The 16,479-nt window shown below is 33.6% G+C and overlaps 1 protein-coding gene across 4 annotated transcripts in view; it reads left to right on the forward strand.

The window, feature by feature from the left end:
* The window catches only part of LOC113507610, a 411,058-nt gene that overhangs the window by 301,007 nt on the left and 93,572 nt on the right, over window positions 1-16,479 (forward strand). The window lies entirely within an intron of this gene.

Consider the following 16,479-nt stretch of genomic DNA (forward strand, 5'->3'; position numbering starts at 1 on the left):
TAATCATAAAAATCAGCAGAGGACGTCTAGACAGACAGACAGATATAAAACTATATGTCAATACCCTGAAAATTACTGACATAAAACTTGAAAATGTTTGTAGGCAAGCAGTATTTTCTTTTGCCGACGGACTGAAGACCATTGCTCATCTATAGCTGGTAGCTTTTGAAGTCGACTATTTTTATAGACAACGCCCTTTTATTTTTACACTAACTTTCGTGAAGATCATTCATATTTATGACGCAATGGTTTTCTCACGCGCATTTATTTTCACGATAACGCCGTATCAGCGTTATCGTGAGCCTGAGCTCATGATTAGGAACTCCGGTTGGACCCAAAATTAGTCGGGCAATCCCGATACATACGCGTGCCTCAAACCTACAAAAGCAGGAAGGAAATTAGAAATTTAGACAGGCGCTCTAAGTTATAGGAAAGGAAAATAAGACTATACCTATGTATGTACAATTTATAGCAAAAAATATTGGAAACAAAAGTAAACTACAGAGCATATATTTTCTCCTACCCATACAGTTCTAAGCCTTTAAACAGCCCAATTTATACACTCTAGATGCTATGATACGATTGCCTTCTTTAACCACTTATTTACGTAGCAAATTACTGCCGACGCTTTTCATATTAGCCAAGGCCGTAGCCCCGAACACTGTAATTTATCAAATGACTTTCTTTCATATTAAAAGCTTAAGAAAGAAACCGTCAATGCTATTTACTATTCCTCCCACATGCCACTTTAATAGTTAGCTTTAATTAGTTTTAGTATGAACGTGATTTATTCAAAGAATGATGAGGAAAATGAGTCAGGGATATATGTTTATAAAGTGTGCAAGCACAGTCAAGTGGTGGAAGTAGTCTTAGTTGTGAGCTAGCTTGAGGAGAAAATTGAGTTCCGCACCCATAGGATATAAATGGATCCTATTTCTGAAGCACCGCTGTCTGTCCGTCTATCCGCGAGAAACCACCAGGCTGTATGTTACTAACCATCATACCATTTTTTTCGGATGGGAAATCAAATCAAATTACTCCTTTTGCTTTGGATTGAGCTTGGTTCCTTCCTTTTCCGTCGTGTGCCAGGCTCACGATAACCCTTTTGAACAATCCCGCTTCCCGTTTCTGCCGAATCCACCATCGCCTGTGGATCTTGACTGTAATGTAAGATTATTACTAACATATTTTTTTTAGGTGACAGATAAATATGTGTTCGGAACTTAAGATTTATTTGCCACGGAACAGTCAGCGTTACGAGTTAGACTTCTACTTGATCGGTTTTTTTGCTTTCAAAGCATGCTAGCCACAACTTGAAAGCAGAATACCTATAAACTATGTGTGAATGTAAAACTATACAGCATATACCTGCACATGTCATGATGACTACGCATGGTGTATTGTTGGTTAGGTGTGAATGAGAATGATTGAATCGCTCGGCCTTAGTCAGCGGCAAACTTAACATTCGCATTGTAGTTTTCATGCGTACAATCAATGGGTGTATCATAAACAAGTCAAGGTCTACTGTAATAGGTAATAAAAAAGCTATAACTTACAAAATGTACTCGGTAAGTGTTTTCAATCAAATCTGCCTATTTTCTCTCATGGTAAGTGACTTCGGTAGTGAATACAACGTAAAAGGTGATATTCATGATATCACCATTGTCGCTGCACGCGTATGTTCAAGTGCTGCCTAAGGCACAAAGAGCTAATGAGTGTTTTTCAAAGTTGTGTATGTATATATGTAGTTTCTTAATAATTCTGCATCATCACTGAGAAACGTTGAAGGACAATATCGTTGGAAAGACGACAAGTCTAACATCCAAACGATGATACTTCAAACTACCCTCATGCAGAAAGTCAACAATACAAAAAAAAAACAAGTGCAAAAAAGGACGCAAAACGTATTTTTCCAACATTTCCCAGAGCATTCGAGGCAAAGTTTCTTTGGTGAGAATCGAATAACCACCAACACTACATTTTAAAGTTTGATTATAGCTGTTATGGAAGCAGGATGGCACTACATGATGTAGAGCGATGTCTCGCTTCCACAACAGGCTAACTTGAAGTGTAGGTCCTATGAACTAAGTTTTAGTATGCGAATGTCGTCGCTCCCTAACAATGTTCCACAACCCGCGGCTGACTTATAAAATGAAAAATATTATCAACTATTTTTTTGCCTTTTTCTAAGAAATACCGCTAAGTTGCCTTATAAATCGTAAACTAACTCTAGTTTACTATTTATAGGGGAAATTATTTAAGATGTAATTTACGATGAGTAAAATAAAATTATTGTCTCAATTTATTCAAACAATGTTATTGCCATGTTCGTTTACTTATAGAACTTTTTTTTTAATTATGTCATCTAAACAGTTTTTCAGTCTTTTTCAAAAATAATCACACAATTTTCCCAATTTATCCGACGTTGCCCATTTCCTTTTTCGAGTATTTGCTGTAATGCAATCAAGTCCGGTGACTGTTAATCAACAACGCTTTTTGGCGACTAGAAAATTTTGTAAATTATTATGAGAAAATAGCATTTTTTGTAGTTTACAATTCGGTAAACTATTTTCTTTACGACTGTTGTATTTCAATGTAATTCAATTTTCTACTAGCATTTTCTAATTTCAATAGCAAGTTTTTATTATGATTTCAAAAACATATCCATCGCCCAAATATGCACTGACAAAAAATCGTTTCATACGTAGCACTCTTTTCAAAAAATAATTCCACTAATTACGAACTTGGCTCCGCTCTCCAAGCCAGTATTACATTTTCAACTCGATTCGTATGCCACACTCGCCTGCCTAAACTTACCCCCAGCCAATTTCCCCAGATTCAAGCGGGGAAAGTTTGTGACTTTTCTAATACCCCGGGGATAGAAACAAGTTTTTATAACGAAATAGTGCTTAAATGATAAGTTTGAGTAAATCAATATTTTCTTCTGGAGTAAGAACTGGGAGGAACATATGATAAATATTTAGGAGAATTAAATAGAAATAGATTTAAGTGCATATTTTTATGGAATAAATTTCATAGTTCTTTTTGGCGTATTTGTGGGAAAACCAGCAAAATGAGATTAAAATGTATCCACATCAAAGGCGTAAAGGTGGTTTAAAAAATTTTGACACCAGGTTGTACATCAATCATATGAAAAGACGAGGAAGACGACTGAAGCGGGACATTCACAAAACCAGTCATTTCTATAAAAAAAAAACCATGAGTAAATAAGCTTACACAATTATACGTAAATTGCCATATCCGCATCATTTAAGAAATTCTTCGAAAACAGATGAAACTTTTTCCGATCTTAAGGTTGATTTTTCAATGAATACATTACAAAAGTTTCCTCAATTATATTTAGGTAAGTACCACTGTTACCAAATTACTATGAACTTTGTAGTACTGAGTAGTATATATGTTACCCTGTCTTCAGAAGTACCTTAGGCCTCCAAACTTTGTTCTAATTTGAACGGATCTTCTAATTAGTGAAAGGATTATTACCGTTGTAAATTAGTCGGGGCTAAAGGTACATGTATAGTCGACATGTTAAACCATGTATGTGTAGGAGAAATGTATTTACAAAGTTTGTCTAAGGAGGTTACTAGTTAAAATCTTGGCAGAGCTTTGGGGATGTGAAGTTAGAGTTAGAGGACAAAAAAACTAATATTTTTTTCGTACTGTTGGAAAGCATTTTTAAGCTTTAATTTAACCTGTAACCTGTGTGTGTTTAAAAAGGAAATATACATAGTAACATTGAAATTACATAGACTCTACCTTTCGAGTAAACATCATATTAATTAAATCAATCGTAAATTTAATTATAATTGAATATATTAAAATAAAATTACACCCGGTAAAAACAAAAAAAAATATTTATAATCAAAATTTAAAATATCCTACTATGTATATAATGTTCCTGTTTCACGCAAAAAAAAACTGAACAGATTTGATCAAAACTTGGTACTGGATTAACATTATCTTCGATTTTTAGCGGGAAGGCTGCAGGAAACAGCTAGTTCCATATAACATCCGTTCTCGGAACACGTAAAAATATATTACCCAAAAATCTAACAATATAGAGCTAAAATCAAAAAATTCTTCTTTGACAATTCAATTGAATACGTTCGAAAGATCGTTCAAACGAATGAAATTGACTGTTTCATTCACCTGCCTACCATGCACTGTATGGCTTTGAAAAGTTTACCAAACGTTTGGAAATCGATTTCCTGCGAATTTCCAGAGCAGTTGAATATTTTGCACTTTGAATTTGTTCCGTGCATTCATATTTCTTGACAGCTCGGTTTAGTAGTTCAGGTTTATGTTGGGCTAGGCTGTTATTTTCAACGAGTACCCATATATTTCATTTAACGTTTTCTTTTAGACAATATAGGTTTTTTTTCTAGAACCTTAAAGTAAATATTAAAAGGAAGCCGTTCAAGTGAGAATCTGACTCGAGTTACTGAGAATGTCGTGAGTCGATAGTGATAACAAAATAAGGTAAAATGAAAACAATCGGTTGGATAAGAATTATTTTTTTTTGGTGTTTATTAGTCAACTAGCACATTTATGACCGCAACAAACATTGTTCAACCTAGTTCTCGTTTTTAGGATTTAATGTTATAGCGACCACAAAAATACATCGTATCTATGAAAATTCCAAAAGTCCAGCTATCACCATTCATGATATACAATCTGATGTCTTACAGACGAAGGAACCTTAGTAAAAGGCAGGTACCCTAGGTAAGCTCCAGATAGGTTTGGAAAAATAACCGTATAAAATGATTGAAAAAAATATTTATCTATCTTCTAATTATATAAAATTCCCGTATCACGATGTTAGTTACCGTACTCCTCCGAAACGGCTTAACCGATTTTTACCAACTTTTATATGCGTATTCAGTAGGTCTGAGAATTGACCAACATCTATTTTTCATACCCCTAAGTGATAAGGGTTGCTCACACTAAAAAAAAATTGTATTTATTGTTTTTTTTTATAATGTGGCATTAAAAATACATACAACTAGAAAAAAATGTATTGGGCAAAACAACGTTTGCTGGGTCAGCTAGTTTATTTATAAGAAAACATTAAAGCTTACAGTTCATAAAAACCAAGACGCTTAAATGCTATACTATGAATAGGACATTAACGTTCATATTAAACACAGAAAATTAAAATCAAGTGCTTACCAACAATAAAAAAGAAAGTTTAGGTAGATGTTAAAGATTAATTTAAGAACAAAATAAATCGTCATAAACCAACTAAGAACAATATAATGAAACAAAGACAACACGTATACTTAATGAAGTTTAGTAGAAAAAATGAGCAGTTTTATCTTTATGAACACGCGGGATCATCGTTAGGGGTAAGCTGGTAGAGTTTTTGTTACCGCAGTATACAAGTTTGTAATCATGAGTATCTTATATTGTGGTTATTAGTTGGTGTTGATATTGCAGTTTTTACTATATACGGAGATGAGTGAATTTCGGATTTTTACTGAATACTTAAATTAGGTAAGGTGGGATTTTGTTAACAAAGAAATCCATTGTAAGTCCGACTCGTCAATCTCAGGGTCCCGTCAAGCAGGTTAAAGATATTGTTAAGGAGAAAAACGTACAACCGACTCCAAGCAAAAACTACTGAGGCAAGCTTGAAGAAAATATGGGACCAAATGTCAGCTATTTACTGTAAATGAAAAAAGAATCAAATAAAACGGTTCATTCATTTCGAAAAAAATATACTGACGAATTGAGAACCTCCTCGTTTTTGAAGTCTTGATAAACAAATGGGTGACGCGTATATTTTAATCTCACATACATCGTTCTGAACCCAAAGTAAGTTGCTAAAGCACTTGCGTTATGGAATAGTGACACTCTGAAACCGGTGCGGTAAATATATTATTCGTAAAAAAACAACTTTCTAGCTAATCACTCTTCAGGAATACTGATAGTAGACAGAAGGACGGACGGACAGACACCGGTGCATAAGTAATACGGTTCCGTTTTAACCTTCTGATTAAAAAAAACCCTCAAAAATGTTCATATTCTATGCACAACCGATTCAAACTACCACAGCAAAAACAATCCTTTACTAGCTGAATCCACACAATAACGTAGTCAGATTTTAAAAATCTCTCTCACAAAGAAATTGAGGCTTTCGTACCTACTAGGGAAATTGTCAGCCAGTCCGAATAGAAAACATATTGCATACGTCACCGTCGTTTGACGGTCAATCGTTTGCGGATAAAAAAGGGCAAACCTCGAGCCTTTGTCCGAATAGCACGAAACAATCCCTTTTGTTATTTAGACTAGATATCGAGTTTATTGGGTGTAGTATTCTAAATTGAGAACCAAAAAGTTTTGTACTAAATTGACTCGGTTAAAAACTATACCTGAAAAAAAACAAATTTATTTTGAATATCGAATTCGATGTATTCTCGGAAAGTTTAACAGAAAATTAAAAAGGTAATATTGCAAGCGTAAAAAAATATTTCTATTGTTACCTCAATATTTATTTACTAGCTGTTGCCCGCGACTTCGTTCCCGTGGGCAGAAGAAGATATAAGTTACGATTTATACCCGTCCTGTTATTTTCACATTTTCCATTGTATCTTCGCACCTATTAGTCGCAGCGTGATAGTTTATAGCCTAAAGCCTTCCTCGATTAATGGTATATTCAACACAAAAAGATTTTTTTTTTTTATATATATTAGTATAGATTACAACTGAGATCTCATAAAACCTCATAAACATAAGTTATAATGATCTCCATGCTACACATCAATAAAGTGCATAGGTTGATGCATGGCAGGTGAAAACGGTCGCTCCGTGGATTGATGACCATCTATGTCATAACGAGCTCCTTCATTTCTTGTTTTGGGTTTACCACATAAAACCGTTTTAAGCAACCTTAAAAACCTTTAGAAAAATATGTTTTTTTTCTATTTATTTATTTATTAAAAAATTTGAAAATTACATAAAAATCGCCAAACTGCAAAGCAGGTCTTTAAACAAAAAAAATCTATGAATAGGCATCTAATCTAAAAAGTAAGGAATCCTAAAATTCTGTAGAAGTATGCGCAAAAAAATCTCTCACGGCTCTTCAAAGGCAAAAATTACGGAAAAGCCTTAAATTTTGTCTGGTAATCTAAGGAGCAAGCATGGTCGATTAGGCAAAGGGTACAAAGGTTAGCTGGATAAATAATTTAGCGCGGAACACTGCCCTAATTGCCTTTTAATTATGATTTAAAGTTAACTTCGGCGATTAACTGTCTGAACCACGGAACATAGGAAATTTGTTGGAAGTGGTTCTTGGAGTTTGTCTAAATTACCTGAGGTACTACAATACTTGAGGGGTATAAGCAATAGCTAAAGGGTTCGATCCCCATATGAGACATTTCTTGTTCTGCACCTGGAAGTCATAGTGATTGTGACTTGAATGTTTGTGAAAACCCAGAAAACATAAGAGTTTAATTCTTTATACCTAAGAAGTTTTATAACCATCATATCCTATTTATTTATTTTGTGACAATGAAATAACTAGACATATACAACTAAGTGTGTTTTTAATCGGAAAGCGATAAAGTAAAACTTTTGCAATCGTGGAAGCAAAACTCCACATTACGCGGCCCAGACCGGTGTCTCTCATCCACATCTTTACCTTTCTTAGTTTAAAAGTGTATTTCTTTGTCGTCTATCAAAACCGAGCAATTCCAGGCCGTCCAAACCGTCAAAATGCTTAATTGTATGAAAATGACTTGGCTAAGTCACGTGATTAATCTAAACGAAACACCATTTCCAAACACTTTTGTGAGAGACTTCAATAGTGTAAGGACACTTCCATTTACTCTTAAAAGATCTTTGTTTTAAACTCTAGAATCATGGAACGAACATCGTTAGCAGGTAACAGATTAATCAGTGGTCTTGTGCGCTCGCGTTTTTTGTTAACTGTCTGATGAACTTTTGTTGAGATGTAAATTAATTTAGCTTGTAATTGAAATGAGGTTCCGTTACTTAATTGACTTGAAAAGCTGACGTGAGTCATCAATAATTGTACTCTTGTTTTTGTTATGATATTGATATTATATACGAGTTGTGTGTTAATAGTCTGTCTGTACCTTCTTCTTTTAATGCTGAGAGTCTCAAGTCTCTGACGTGGCGTAACACAAGCTCGATTTTTTTTCAGGCTTGCTGGTTTACTCACGATGTTTTATTTGGGTCCTGCTGGCAAGTTATAATTGTATACCATTTGTATACTTTTAAATTTAACAGGTTTTTTTCGGTTCTTTATTCCGAATTTGTTGGTTTAGGAAAAGACCAGGATATTAATCAAACGTTTTGTTTCAATATAGCAGAGAGTAAGCTGTTTGCTTACTCACTTCAGTTTTTGATAATACTTCTCACTGTTTTTTTAATTTATTCACAAAATTAAATTGAAATACACTGCTTTTTTCATAGTGACGTATTTTTCCTTTAAATTTTATTAATATTATTAAAACTGGACTTGCATTACGTCACAGAGGTCACATACTACTTACTTTTGCTCGAAAGCAGAAAATTGAACTGTCACGGGCAGCGAGATTGGATAGGTTCCAACTGGCCAATGGTGATTAGATATTCCTTTTCATACATTATTTATCAACTTAATATTTAAAAAGCCTTTTCTAAAGGCCCCAGAGACTATCAAACTTGTTTGACTCAAAATAAGTGTTTGGTTTTTATGAGACTAGAATACGGTGGATACGATAAGATAGGTTTGACTCAAACTCAGTGGTCTTAGTTTGAATGAAACATGTTTTGGTCACAACGGAGATAGTTTTAGGAGTTTGTGTTACATTTTCATGTTTGCAAACTTTTTGATAATTACCTATATCTAATATCATGTTAAAAAGATGGGCATTATAAATCAGTTTATTCTCTATTAAAGATAAAAATCGATAGGGTCATTTACAGTTGTGGGACGTGAAAATATCTTTAAAAAGTCAGTTATTTTTACAAGCTACGCCGACACCCTCCAACAAGCAGAGGTCTTGTTGAAAATTCAATTTAAAATGGGATCTAATAGGAGTTCTATGGACTGAACCGACATGAACTATCCAAACTGGATAAAACTATGGAATAAAAAAAATAGGCTACATTTAACATTGATTTGATAGTTTCACCAGAAAGCAACGATTCTAACAAATATACCGTTTGAAACAAACGAGGTTCGACCTTTTAAACGTGCGACCTTTTTTACTAGTTGCAACATTTCAGAGTCAAATCAATTATTCCGTTTGAGTGTATTTGAATGTTTACTCCATTTAGGTGTAATTATTTTTATTTATTTATTGCAAAAATGTATACAGTTACAGAAATGCATCCTTATCCTAGGTATACATTACCCCGTTAGGGCGCAGCAAATCAACTTAAAACTATCTCAACACAACATATTATATACTGTTTAATTCTTAACTAGACTTAAATCTAAAAGGATAATACAGTTATATATGTATATATATATATACATATATATATTACATTTGTGTATAAGAAGTTAACAATGTTATCAATTTCTTAATTATTATATCGATTATTTGTTGCACAGTGTTTACAGGAATTAAAAAATGCCTAATGGCTGGCGATTCACTTTTTTGGGTTTTACAGCCTCCGTTGTCTGTCCGTAGTTTAATCTGTCTGTCATCAGGATAATGCAATGAATACATGACTTTTTTATTTGTATTTGTAGATGATGTACCTATTTACATATATTCCCGCGAGATTTAAATATTACTGATATTTGTTTAATTTTTTAACATGTAAAGGTAAATTTTAGCCTATTCTTATTCATAGAGTCACTGAGTCACTTGAAATAAATTAATTTTGATTTTTCACGGTTTTAGACTCTATTTTTTCCCCGCATATTTAACCTATGGAAACGTCAAGATAATAGCCCATGAAGATTCATAATAATTTATATCAAACATGGTCTGAAATAGATACATATGATAAATTGCACATGCACATAACATTATCCTGCAAAAAAATCAAAATTCCATCATAAAAACAGTTTCCTAAAATATTCATCTGTTCAACAAAAGCCGTTTCAAATTAAAAGACGGTCGAAGCGCTAGGGGGAGCCACTAGAGCTGTCTCGAGAGGGCGTTAGGAGCACTGCATTCCTGAAAACATTTTTACATCATTAGGGTATGAATCTAACAATGTATTCGAGTACTTACGTATTTATTTTTGGGTATAATAATGTGTATGTATTTCTATTGTGTTTATAGTACCTATGTCGAGAGTTGTAAATATTTGTGAGTTTTATACGGAAATAATACACAGTCATAAAGACTTGTTTCAAACGGAAACTGAACTAGAACTTTAGTTGGAACGCCCACCGTGATATCACGTGGTATAAATGCAGAAACACTTGCTATGTATGCAGTTATCATAGGTTAAGTACCTTGTTGTGTAGATTATAGTGATTTGGATAGAAAATGATCTTGTTGCTGCACAAAATATAAGAAATCAGTTTTGTATATTTTTCACTTACTTACTTACTGCAATACCTAATACCTACCTATAACAAAATATCAACAAACCACAATGAAAGATCCAATCAATAAGTATTTTAAAATATTAGTCAACGGTAAAAAAATATGTAACGGGAAGAACCACGAAATAGTATCATAATATATATTTATACAGTTCGTCGAATTCATACCCAAAATTAACAGCTTTTTTTGCAAAATGCATGAAAAAAAATATCCTAGATTTTTATGCAAGCGATGGCTGTTTGAAATCCTAATATCTCTAGGAAAATATCATTAGTAGTTTATGCTTCAACTTATTGAAAATGCGATTTTAAAAAATGGTATTTTAAGGATTTAAAGAGAAAAAGAAAAATGTTTTTCATAGTTATAATTTTTACAATGAAGACTATGCTTTTGTTACTGTATATCATTTTGTGCTTACAATTCAGTCAGCGAAAACTTAAAGTTATACGTCAAAAGTTAACCTTCGAAGGTTTATAAAATTGCAAAAAATAAGGAATAAATGAAATCCATACGTCATCATTTTTTTTTGTTGAGCTATTATGTAACAAGATATACTTCACACCCAGTAGGTATACCAAAAAACTATGCTAAACACCAATTTTATGTGTCACTAAAAAAAATTCGGCGTGAGTTTAAAATCAGTTTCTTTTGAAATGAATTCTGCAAATAGGATATTATATCACTTTTACATGTCTTTTTTGAGAACGATGGAGCCGACATTTCCTACCTGACTACCCTAAGAAGAAATGTCGAAACAAACTCAGGGGAGAGCATTAAAATTTTTGTTGAGAACATTAAAATCTTCTACTGTAATGAATTTTCATTATTTCCAGTACCACATTATTGTGTCTTACTGTGATGTATTCCAAGAAAAGATAAAGGTTAAGTGCGATATCTAGTTATGAGTGTCCTCTTTTAAGAAAAATATTTTTCTACGATACCAAGAAGTATCCTTGAAAATAGTTTGGATAACCTTCTTGTGTGTTATTATTTATCTTGCTTTAAGAAAACAAATAACGCAATAGTTACTGTGTTTTAGTCCGAATTAAAAAAAATGAGGTTTTTGAATACTTTTTGATCTTTATTTTATCGTCAAGTAAAAAAAAATACTTAAAAGAGATAAATAAAGTACGAAATTGAAAGTTATAACAGGCTTGGCACATTTTACTTTTTATGTGCAGATTTTCCGAATTAATTTGTTCTTATTTTTTTACCAGATACCAGCTACGAAAGAAACTATTCTTGCCTATACCGATAGAACAATTATTTATACCTGCATTCTATCCTTAAATTATCAGCCTGTAAGTCAATATAATGTAGTGCTGGCTGGGGTCCTATAACCAAAGCTTAGTCAATACGATGCCCAAGTATTTTGGAGTTATCCCTATAACCTGTACTTATAGTAAGATTTTGTTGGTTAAGTGAAAACTATGTGGTATTAAATTTACATTAGAAGCATTGTTTTGTATTTTTTTTCTAATTTGTGCATTTAATACAACCTTGTTAAACTGTAATGGTTTATTGGCATGACTGCAGGATTTTTCCAAGGTTACATTTTTTATTTAATCCTGAGACACGCACCGATTTTTAGAATGTTTTGCGTGCTTTAGAAATAAATATCAAAGCTTCCGTGCAAAAGGCACATAAAACTGTGTTTTTTGCACAAGATGAGGCATGAGAAAATGTGAGTCACATAATCTTTCCAGTTGATTCAAAAAACCTCCCATCGGAATAAGAGCGTCAGAGAATAAAGTGTTAGAGCACACGCTTGTACGCTACCTGCTCCCTGGTAAAGTGCAATTCTATCCAACGTGCCCGGCGATCAGAACTTACTAAAGATAGCGCACGTTTGATCAGTAATCATTTTCCTTTTAATGTATACACTGGCTTCATTTGCACTATTCATAGACTGTAACTTGATATACGATATTTCAACCCCTGTCCCACGAGGTTTTAATACTATTATCGTTAGAATGAGGGTGTAAACCTCAGCGGATCCCATGGGACCGAGGGTCTGTCTGTTACGAGTCATGAGCAAGAATTACTGCACACTTACTAGATTATTATTTATCTAATACGTGTTAAAATGACCTCGTCCGTATTTTTAGGGCATCTCCGTGAAAAAGAAGCGGGGACTTTTTAAACACAACACTTTTTCTGCGTTGATGGATACGTGGCCACGCACCAATCTCGTCTGGAGCCAAAATAATAATACTTCAAGACCTCGCAGTAGGACCATGGTATTGAGTGTGGAATTTAAAATCGATTGTCTTATTCGAAAAAAGAACTCAATCTTTATAGTCTTGCTCAGCTGAGGAACACAAGAAATCTTTATACAGAGCGACATAAGAAATTTAATAAGTTTGCATTAGGACTACAAAACAAAATAACTAAGTATAGCCCTAAATATTTTGCCAAGAACTAGAACTTTAGTGGTCTCTAAATATTTATGGCAATTTGTAAGACTTCTTTCGTTAATTATAATTCTCCTGCAAACCGTCTAGTTAGCCTCATGTTCAGTTTTATAGTAGGCAGTATGTTTATATAGAAGATCGGATAATTTCGTAACAATATATATAGGGAGCTGCTTGCCGGTCTTTTTTCACAAGAACTACATTTCAAAGTCAATAAAATTGTCATCTTATAAGTGTCCAACAAGACCGACTTAAATAAAAACTTTTTGATTTTGATATTTCATCGTAATACTATTCTCGAAGTTACGCATGCCTTGCCTTTTCTTAGATTAAAAGGTAAATTAGTGATCTGAAAAGGTACAAGGGAGAAACAGAGTGAAATAATTCGATTACGTCTATAAATTGCCTATCTGGAGGTTGCCTATATTTCTTGCCAAGTGGGCAATTTATTGTAAGAGGCGAGGATTTAAATAATGATTTTCGCATGGTTTGTTCCGATCCTTGGTGTTACTTGATATTTTTGGACTATGAGTATGGATTTCATAATTATACCACAAGGTAAAATATCGCGGGGTGTGATGTTATTGTAACTTAGGAACCTAGGAACTAATTGCAAGATACAAGACATATTTCTTAGTTAAATCGAAATATGTATAAATATCACAAAAATGTATGCCTTGGTTGTTGACTTCAACGATAAAAGAAGTGAGATCTAAATGGGAGCCAAAATCAATGGTCAGTTCTGAGATGATATATAATTATTTTTTTTCCTAAACCGTCTTACTATAATTCTTTAAGTACAGACAAAGCATTATTAAAAGTCGAATTAATAACGATAAAACTAACCTAGTAAGTTAGATCAAAATGTAAAAAAAAACTTCTACACATAACACAAACCTCAAAGCAAATACTAATCGCCATCTTGAATCCGTATTTCTTAGTACACAAAGATCTATTAACAATAAACTCAGTTGATAAAGTATCTGTGGTTGTCAATCTGAACGCGTCGTTAAGCTGAGTCAGGGTTAAGACTCATTTAGACGAAGAGAGAATTATTATGTGAGTTGCATTAGATTGCTGAACCACGCTGCTCTGGTTTCAAATGCCTTCATCTTTTGCCTCGTCTAAATGAGCCCTAAGATAAATATTGTCAATGTAGCGTCCTAAATTTTCACGAACAATATTTTAAAATTTCCTAGCTCCTGTACTAGTTAACATTGTATTACATAAGTTATAGCTAGTGCACAGGAACTTTTCAAGCTGATCGACAACCTTCAGAAGTGGTGGCTTCAGCTACTCGGCTATCTGTGCAGTCATTACACTCTAGATATTATTACACAATATTTGTAATGTTTAATTTCTTTACCCAAATGTTTTCTTGTTGTCTTAATAACCAATGAAAAAGATCTCTTTCCGCTATCCCAATCCAGTTCCAATAAAAAACATGCTAAAACTAACAAAAACAATGGCGCAAAAGGTCACATTAGCGCAAATAAATCCCCGGACGAGAAAAAAATGTTGCTTAAGCCAGAATGATAAGTTCATAAGACTATCCTTTACAAATACTAATACAACTGGCTTTGGACATGTGTGGGGCAAGTTACAAACGTGAAGGTTATTTATCTCTAAAATCCAGGTACTTCTGAAAATATTCATATTGCGGTTATCTTTCAACCTAGTCAACTTGTAAGAGATTGGACCGATTTTGTTCAAACATAGTCTTGGAATACTCTCCCATAATTCTCCTTTAGTCAAAAATAAATTGAATTGAAATCGCTCAACCCATTCGAGATAGACAGACAAACACACAGACACACCGTTTTGTGTTTCGCTGTTACGTTTTCTCAACTTTAATAATACGATAGGCCCCTTGATCATCTGAACTTGGGGTACTCCCGCAGTAGTGACAGCTCTGATTAGGAGTTGAATGTCACTGAATCTACGTATAATCATTATTTAACAATATTTTTTTATATTGATTCGACACCAAATCAAAATTTACCTGCATCGTAAAAATTTAATTTCATAATAACTAAACAAGCATTTTAACTCAATTGCCAACATATAACAGAATTATATTAAAATTCTTTCAACAACAAAAATCTTTAGCGAAATCTTCAAGCTGTTACAAATTGCGTTTCGTTTTTAAAACTGTCTTAAGATCCTGATCACGTTTCTTCACCATGCTAATGACACTACGCATTAGTATGCTTTCCTTTTAGCGTTTCACTCATAGATATTCCTTAAGTCTACGGCGAAATGAATGCAATATTCTACATAAAAAGTACTCGTTTTTACTATCTAATATATTTGCTTTACTTATAAATAGCCAAAGTTAGGTGTGGTAGTCTTAATTGGTCATCACATAGTACTGTTGTACCTATTCCAGTTGCTTTTCCATTTGATCTAAAGGTTGACTGATAGATAATGCCTTGCGGCATTCAGTCTGCATTATGTACCACAATTATACGTGAAATTATAAATAAATCAACGTACCTAGTTGCCAGCTGTACAAATGAATTAATTATTTAGTTAAATGTGTGATTGATTGATTAAAATTCAATCACTGTTTTTGAGGTATGACTTTTGTGGTTTCAAAACGCGTCACTGATACATTGTACATTTTATTTTTGAATGTACATTTATCAGTAATGCGTACCCCAAGGTGAACCTGAACCCTATTACTGAGCAGATATATTTCTGTTGCTCCTATTTAGATAATTTTTATAGTTTCCTCGGTTCTTTTCGTGTAAAACTAGCACTTGCCCGGTTATTTTTGTTTTTTGTCTGAAAACCTGAGAAAAAAAATCATAACATTCCGAAGATTAATTTTGACTATTTTAAGGGAATTAAAAAACAAATGAACTTGATAAGACGAAAAAAATAATTCTCTACATTCTCATACGTTCTAATTTATAACGCCAACTTTTTACACAACAAAATGCTGCTAAGAACTTAAAATATTACTGCAGCACGTATTCTGTGAAGTCCGTATTACATTTTTCTCTCGCAACATGCGTTTACAGATATTAATCTTACATGCACATGGAAGGAACACCTCGTAAAAGGAATGAGAAACGAGTGTGACGTACATTCTAAAAGTTTAAATTAAAATGCTTTGAGCCTACTTATAATGGTTAAAGAGATCTCTATTTTGTTTAAATAGGAAGAGGTAGTGCTAGTATATTTTGTGGACAGAAAAAGAGCTTTAAAGTTGGATGGTATGATTTTTATGCTCGTAATCATCATCGGCCTAGCCTTTTCCCAACTATGTAGGGGTCGGCTACCAGTCCAACCGGCTCCAGCTAAGTACCAGTGTTTTACAAGGAGCGACTGCCTATCTGACCTCCTCAACCCAGTTACCTGGGCAACACGATACTCCTTGGTTAGACTGGCTGTCAGACTTTTCAAGCTTCTGACTACCTTGTAACGACTGTCAAAGATGTAGGAATAACAGCCGAGACCCACAATTTAACTTGCGAAACACGGAGGAACTCGTTATGACAAAGATGGTCACCCATCTACGG

Source organism: Trichoplusia ni, unplaced genomic scaffold (genome assembly GCF_003590095.1).
Source record: "Trichoplusia ni isolate ovarian cell line Hi5 unplaced genomic scaffold, tn1 tig00002967, whole genome shotgun sequence".
NCBI classification, from domain to species: domain Eukaryota; kingdom Metazoa; phylum Arthropoda; class Insecta; order Lepidoptera; family Noctuidae; genus Trichoplusia; species Trichoplusia ni.